This window comes from Petromyzon marinus, chromosome 21 (assembly GCF_048934315.1).
Source record: "Petromyzon marinus isolate PM22_M1 ecotype Great Lakes invasive population chromosome 21, UKy_Petmar_22M1.pri1.0, whole genome shotgun sequence".
Taxonomy (NCBI): domain Eukaryota; kingdom Metazoa; phylum Chordata; class Hyperoartia; order Petromyzontiformes; family Petromyzontidae; genus Petromyzon; species Petromyzon marinus.
In genome coordinates, this window is record NC_133687.1 from 10055719 (window position 1) to 10063101 (window position 7383).

A 7383-nucleotide genomic window follows, 5' to 3' on the forward strand; every position below is an offset into this window, starting at 1 on the left:
TGAGAGGGAAAATCGGAGGACCCGGAGAAAAAATCCATGCGACCGCGGGGAGAGCGACACACGCTCCAGATATAGAGGGCGTCAGGGTCGGGATCGAACCAACGACCTCCTGTATACAAGGCGAGGTGGTTAACATCTAGCCACCGTGTGAACATCCATAGAAAATGACAGTGACGCCGTCCACAAATAGTAAACTGGACGCATGTAACGCACACGCTGCTTGTAACGTGGGGACATGCTTTTAGAAGTATGCGAATGTACAGTGCGTGATATTAAGAACGTTAGTGCACGTGAAAGTGTCGGATTTGTTAAAATATATATACTGTAGTGGGTGCGGGCGTTAGTTGGTCAGGGCGGATATGGGACGAGAGGCCATGGCACGTTCTACTGGCATTGGGCATCCAAATGTGGCCCTCGTACAGGTTGGCTTCGTGGACAAAGAGAGAGCACGTGCTGGATTTAAACTCCAACACGGGAAAGGTATTTGGTCTCCCCTTGAGTTATAATTATTTGTGCACTGTTGGTTTTCGATGTCTTCTTGTGAAGACGGTCGATTTTCCTTCTGTTTGTTTTTGTTGTTGCTCTGATTTCTCTTCACTTCATTGTTGTACTTGCTGTTTATACTCTGGTGGTTCTTTCGGTAACGTCACGTAGGTAGAACAAATAATAGATCACGACGTTTCGAGCGCCACACAAGCAATCGAAACGTCGTGTGATCTATTATTATTTTTTCTACCTACGTGACTTTACCGAAATAACCAAAGGGTATGGATTCCTGCAGTCACGAAAGCTTCAAATCAAGATTGGTATTCTTAGTTTTTTCGGTAAAGTCACGTTGAAGAGAAACAACAAAATAATAAAATATATATAAAACAATTAAAAAATTCTCACGACGTTTCGACCATAACTCAAACGGTCATGAGTTATGGTCGAAACGTCGTGAGAATTTTTTTGTTTTATATATATTTTATTATTTTGTTGTTTCTCTTCAACGTGACTTTACCGAAAAAACTAAGAATATGAATTACTGCAGTCACGAAAGCTTTAAATCAAAAATCAAGATTGGTGTTTATGTTTTAATGCAATTTATTATTTTTTTGTCGTCGTTTTGCTGACCCAGGCCCTCTCTTGCAAAGGAGCCTCCCCCTGGCCCGTTAGAAATTATCTCACCCGGGTTAAACCAAAAAAGATAGGCACAACAACCCAGCATGCTGCACACACGGGCGACAGAGCTTACAGCACGCACAACCACGCGTATTTGTTTAACCACCGAACGTAATCGCGTAAAACATAAATGTTATCACACCCAACCCGAACGAAAATTACATCCACCCGTTGTCATCGATCGCATATGTTTATGGCTAGTTTAGCAATCCGATGCATGGCGCGGTTGTATACACAGGCATTTTATGAGGAGCCTTGCATATGGTCGGAGTCTCAAATCGCGAGTCAGCCTGGAGGCCATGAGAAAATGTGATAAAGTCATAGCTGTCAACCCCCTTCTCAGTGTCCTACCCCACTACTGACCAATTCTAGACCTCATTGCTCACCACGTGCCCTTATAAATCTCAACGTTGTATAATCTCCTGTAGATGTAGATGCCACTGGTTCCTTAAGTTCTGCAGATGAAGATACCACTGGTTCTTTAAGTTCCGCAGATGTAGCTGCCACTGGTTCTTCATGTTCTACAGATGTAGATGCCACTGATACTTTAAGTTCTGCAGATGTAGATGCCACTGGTTCTTCATGTTCTGCAGATGTAGATGCTAATTTCCTTTGGTGCCTCTGTTTCCTCTCTACTCTCTTGGAAAACTAGGTCCGAACAGACAACTGGACATACGAACAGGTTTGTTCGTATCTCTGATAGTTCGTAAGTCGAATGTTCGTAAGCAGAGGAGTCCCTGTACGTATAAAACAAGTGACGACGTTTCAGCGACTTGACCAGTTACTTTAGCGACCCCCAGACGCACCCTTATCACAGTAAACTTGTCGGCCGGATGTGGACGTAGCAGTTGCAGGTGGGACACGGTGCACAATCGCGGGGGTGATTTGGTTGCCCAACTCAGCGCTCAGGTGCGGACCGGCCTTCAGGTGTAGGCCCGCCTTCAGGTGCGGGCCCGCTTTCAGGTACAGACCCGATTTCAACGTCGCGGAATGCAGTGCCAGGATGATAACATGGAAATGCGTGTCCTTTTATTTACCAAAGATGTTTACCTTCCCCCCCCCCATGTAAAATATGAGTTAAATACTTATGTGCATGGCAAATAAGTGTTTTAGATATGATTAGGGCATATCTACAACAGTCCCTGGGTCTGGGTAGGATTTGTTTGCTCGATGGGGGAGGGAGGGACCCAGGCAGGCAGTGGAGTGGCCTCCAGGAGTCTGGCGACCAAGGAGACGAGGACGCCTAAGAATCAGAATGAGAATATTTATACTGCAGGAATCCGATGAGCTGTAAAGCTCTTTTTTCACACATGTCCAGTAGGGGCACGGGGTCAGAACGTTATAACAACAAGCAATACAAAAACACGATAGGAGTGCAAAGTATAGGGAAAGTAAACAAATAACTTACAAAACACATACAAATAAAACTAACCTTTTTTTACCTTACCAGGTAAAACCCACTGAGATATTGACTTGTTCATCAGAAGTGACCTGGCGACAAATGATAGCTCAACAAAGTGGCTTGTCACGTGGAAATTTAAAGCAGCAAAAAAGATCTAAATAATCTAAATGCAGATGGTGGGATGCTGTCAGGGCAGATCTTGATGGTGACATCAATGGCTTTTGGCCACTATGGCATTTAATCATGTACCTGAGTTTTTAACACGTAGGAGGCTTCCACGAGCAATATCCACAAGTAGTTTTTGGGTTAGATCATGTAAATATGTCGTTAAACCCGCCACCACCCGACACAGCCAATAACTAAGGTTTGTAACGTAAACTAGCATCATCATCAGGCCTGATGATGATGCTAGTTATAATTACTGGCGAAAACGTCGTACTCAAATTGTAAATGTTGTGGATTTACTCTCCAACACACCGTTGTGCTGAACTAGTAGCGAAAAAACCTCTATTAGGGTTGTATTTGTGTTAATTTTCGATGTTTGGACTATGCCCAAATCACCCGGAATTGCTAGCAGATTTCAAAAGCTAAGCAGAGGGTTGAGCCTGGGTCGTGCACCTTCACTAGCCCACACTAACCGGCTCACGCTGGGTCGTGCACCTTCACTAGCCCACACTAACCGGCTCACGCTGGGTCGTGCACCTTCACTAGCCCACACTAACTGGCTCACGCTGGGTCGTGCACCTTCACTAGCCCACACTAACCGGCTCACGTAGCCCAACTCATCTCTTGCAGGACTCGCCAACGACCTCCAAAAATGTATAATCTCCAAACTCCAGATGATCCCAAATGCCGCTTCCAGTCTTCTCATCCGGACCCGTAAACGACGCCACGTCTCCTCCAGTCCCTCGTCCCGGCGCCCAATTCAATCCCAGATCAATTTTGATATCCACACTCACCGTTTTCAGGATCCTTGATCAACTCGTCCCTACCTCTCCCCTCTCATCTCACCCCCCCCCCCTCCACGCACTCTCCTGCCTCTCTCCTCTCATCTCACTCTATTCCCCTCCACACACTCTCCTACCTCTCTCCTCTCATCTTACTCCACTCCCCTCCACACACTCTACTACCTCTCCCCTCTCATCTCACTCCACTCCCCTCCACACACTCTACTACCTCTCCCCTCTAATCTCACTCCACTCCCCTCCACACACTCTCCTACCTCTCCCCTCTTATCTCACTCCACTCCCCTCCACACACTCCCTTCTTTCCCCCCCTTATCTCACTCGACTCCAGCAACCCATGCTTTCCATTGAATACCCCAGTCAACCTTCGGTCAGTGGAAGGTCACTCGCGCACCTCCGATTAGTACGGTTGGCTACATTCGGCGCGAAAGAAGTTAATCATACATCCATGGTGTAGTTAGTTTCATGTATTGATTACCATTGTCTGGTGACAAACAAGAAACTACACAATGCAAATCTATCCCATATAAAATAGCAAAAGTTATCACCGGTCAAGCTTATTGTAAGTCACGTGTTTCTTCTTTTTTATATGTTTATTGGAAAATCTTCCATTGTGTCAGGAGGGAGCTGGTTTCAATCACTGGCTGTACAGGATACGTAAAGAAGCATTTTCCTGGATCACAGGGTCTGGAATTCCCGACCCAAGCTAGTCTTGTTTGAAAATGGAGACGTGATTTAAATGTTACCTGCTCAAGGAACACAAAAAATATATATAAATATTACGTGTTTTCCTGTTGCTCACAAAAGCGGCATACTTACATTGGAGGAAGTCACTGTTTAATACAATCATCTTTTAAGGACATGCACTGAACTCAAAGATCAATTATTTTTACAGTTTCCTTGACAGAGTCATGACAGTATGTTTTAATTGCGTTACAAATGGGGCTGGGGGAGGAGGATATGCATAAACATTCTTCTGCAGCAACAAAGCCCTTCCACCAAATCCCCCAAAACAACCTTTGCTCAGTCGGGCGTCACTCCTCCTCCTTTGTTAGCTCCATGAGTCTGGAATTCACTTCCCTAAACCGCCCGTGCTGTCAATTCTTGGCTGCAATCAATACTTGCGTGATAAGCCACTTCGTTGAGCTATCATATGTGGTCAGTTCAATTTTGAAACAGAGCTCTGTAGCTCTCAGGGGGCCTTACCTGGTAAAATATAAATAGTTCAATTTATATTATTGTTTCTTTCGGTAAAGTCACGTAGAAGGGAAATGATAAAGTAATAAAAATAAAACAATAAAATAAAATTATCACGACGTTTCGGCCACAACACAAGCAATCATCATCAGGTGTGAAAGCCACAGCAATAATTTTCTTTTTTCAAATTTCCTTGCTGTAGTTCTCACACCTGATGATGATCGCTTGTGTTGCAATCGAAACGTCGTGAGAATTAAATTGTTTTATTTGTATTATTATATTATTTCCCTTCTACGTGACTTTACCGAAAGAACCAAGAATGTGAATCCCTGCAGTCACGAAAGCTTTAAATCGAAGTTTAATTTATAGTTCAATTTTTGTTCCATTTTTTAATGTTTCCAGTCGGGTGCCACTCAATGTGTAAATGGAAAAGTGAGTTTTGAGTTCCCTTGGATCACACCCTCCTCTCAATTGATTACTTTTGGTGTTAAAGTCAGCTGAGAATCTCATTCGACTCTGTTCATGTTTACACGTTGCTCAGAATCCCCTCCTCCTCTGGGCCTATGCCGCTGCTATGCCTTTGCGTGTATTAAGTGGCGCCCTACTGCCCACCTACTCACTCACCTACTCACTTAGAAACCCATTCACTCACCTCATCATTTAGTCTTCTCTGCACCTATGCCTCTATACCAGGGGTCGGCAACGCGAGGCTCCAGAGCCTCATGCGGCTCTTTAATCACTGCTTTGTGACGTCATTTATTAAGGACCACCGTCTCAAATTCACATGCATTGTGGCTCTTGAAAAATGGATTATATTTTTACCTAATTCGATTTACTAAAAATATTGTTACTTTTTGCCGATGCCATGGGAGTCCAGTTTACCATGGAACTCTAAAACTACGAACATTTTTTTTTTATTTATCAGCTAAGGCCCACAGAGCTATATAGTTCTTTTTTCAGAAGCGACCTGGCCACAAATGATAACCCAACGAAGTGGGCTTAACACGTGGAAATGTAAAGCAGCCAAATACTCTACACGCGTGATGTTGATTCTAAATGTAGAGGGGAAAACCGGAGGACCCGGAGAAAAATCCACGTGACCACGGGGAGAATATGCAAACTCGAAATATACAGCAGCAGGCGTCCGGGGCGGGATCGAACCCACGACCTCCTGTACACCATGCGAGGTAGTTAACGTCTCGCCACCGTGACGCCCCACAAATATTCTCTCCCTTGGCTCCCACTCTGTTAATTATTACGAGCCATCGTCCATCGTCCCTTCTCGCAATGACATGTCCTGCTCAGGCCCCGCTAAGTTTTATTAGCCGTTCGTGACGATGTCATTAACCTGCGTACATTCTGCAATCTCGAATCCACGTGGTCAGTGTTCGTGTCTCGGTGCGATTCCCGAGGAAGCCTCTCTTTTCCACGCATCTTTGCGCGGTCAAATCACGGCGGTTGTGATATTGCACGCCCGACACTGTCGCATCTCAGTGTTCGTTAAAACTAACAAAAACGGGGTGGTGGAGGGGGTGTTGGGGCTTTATTTGTTTTCTCGCCAGTAAGCATGCAGATTGCAGGGCGTTTCAAACATTGAGGCAGTAAAAACCGTTACCATTTAAAGCTCGTGAATTATGGCTTTCGTCGTAAAAGGAGAACCGCCTCGACTCTCGCACGTAGCGCGGCTGAGCCGTTCGGCCGTTTCTGGGTGAAGTTTCTGCACCGGATTGATTCGCCGCCTGGCCCAGGTTTGACGCGGTGAGTCCAGGAACTGGCATCCGTGTTCGGTTGGCAATAATTGATGGTACTGTACCGTACTGAGATCTGGTGGCATTGTTGTCGGGAGAGGAACACTCCATTAAAGTGGAGAAATCACGACGAAATGTCACCATCGGCCCGGCGACCGAACATCGATCAAAATCATCTCCCCTTCCATAAGGCAACGGCTCAACGATCCACAGCGCAATGTTGACAGACCGAGCATGCCTGAGGAATACGTCTGAGTTTGATCTGGAGTGAGAGTTAAGCATGCACGGTTGAATTTAAGATGTGTTATTTTTCTTTCAACACCATGTATAATTCCAACTGTGACATCCGCTTGAGTACACGGCTGTGTCCGTTGTCCAAACTTATCCTCCAGCACACGCGACCTGCCGATTTGACCAAGTTATGTCGCACCTACTATGACTGCCGGGTCGACAGAGGAAGAGTTGTGGGCTGTACTTGTTCACAAGTGTGGCTATCGCCTGATGGAGCTGGTCGTTGTAATCACCACCACAATGTCGTACTCAAATTGTAAATGTTGTGGGTTTACCCTCCAACACGCCGGTTGTGCTTAAGTAGTAACTAATTAGCACGTTTTGTTAACGTGACTAACCTTACCAATTGGCCGTGTCGGCTGGTGGCGGGTTTCACGACCCATTTTTATTTGCGCGGTCCAACCCAAAATACCTGTTTTACGGGGAATATTGGTCGTGAAAGACTTACTACGTGTCCAACTCGCGGGAGTAGGTTGGTTCAAGTGCGAGAGGCCGCCGGATTCCCGTTAGGCACGAGTTCCAAGCCCCACCGGGGTAAGCCGTCTGTGAGGACGACGAGTACATCTGACACAGACTCAGTTTTCCCATACGTCCCTGCGCAGTTGTAAACGCTTAG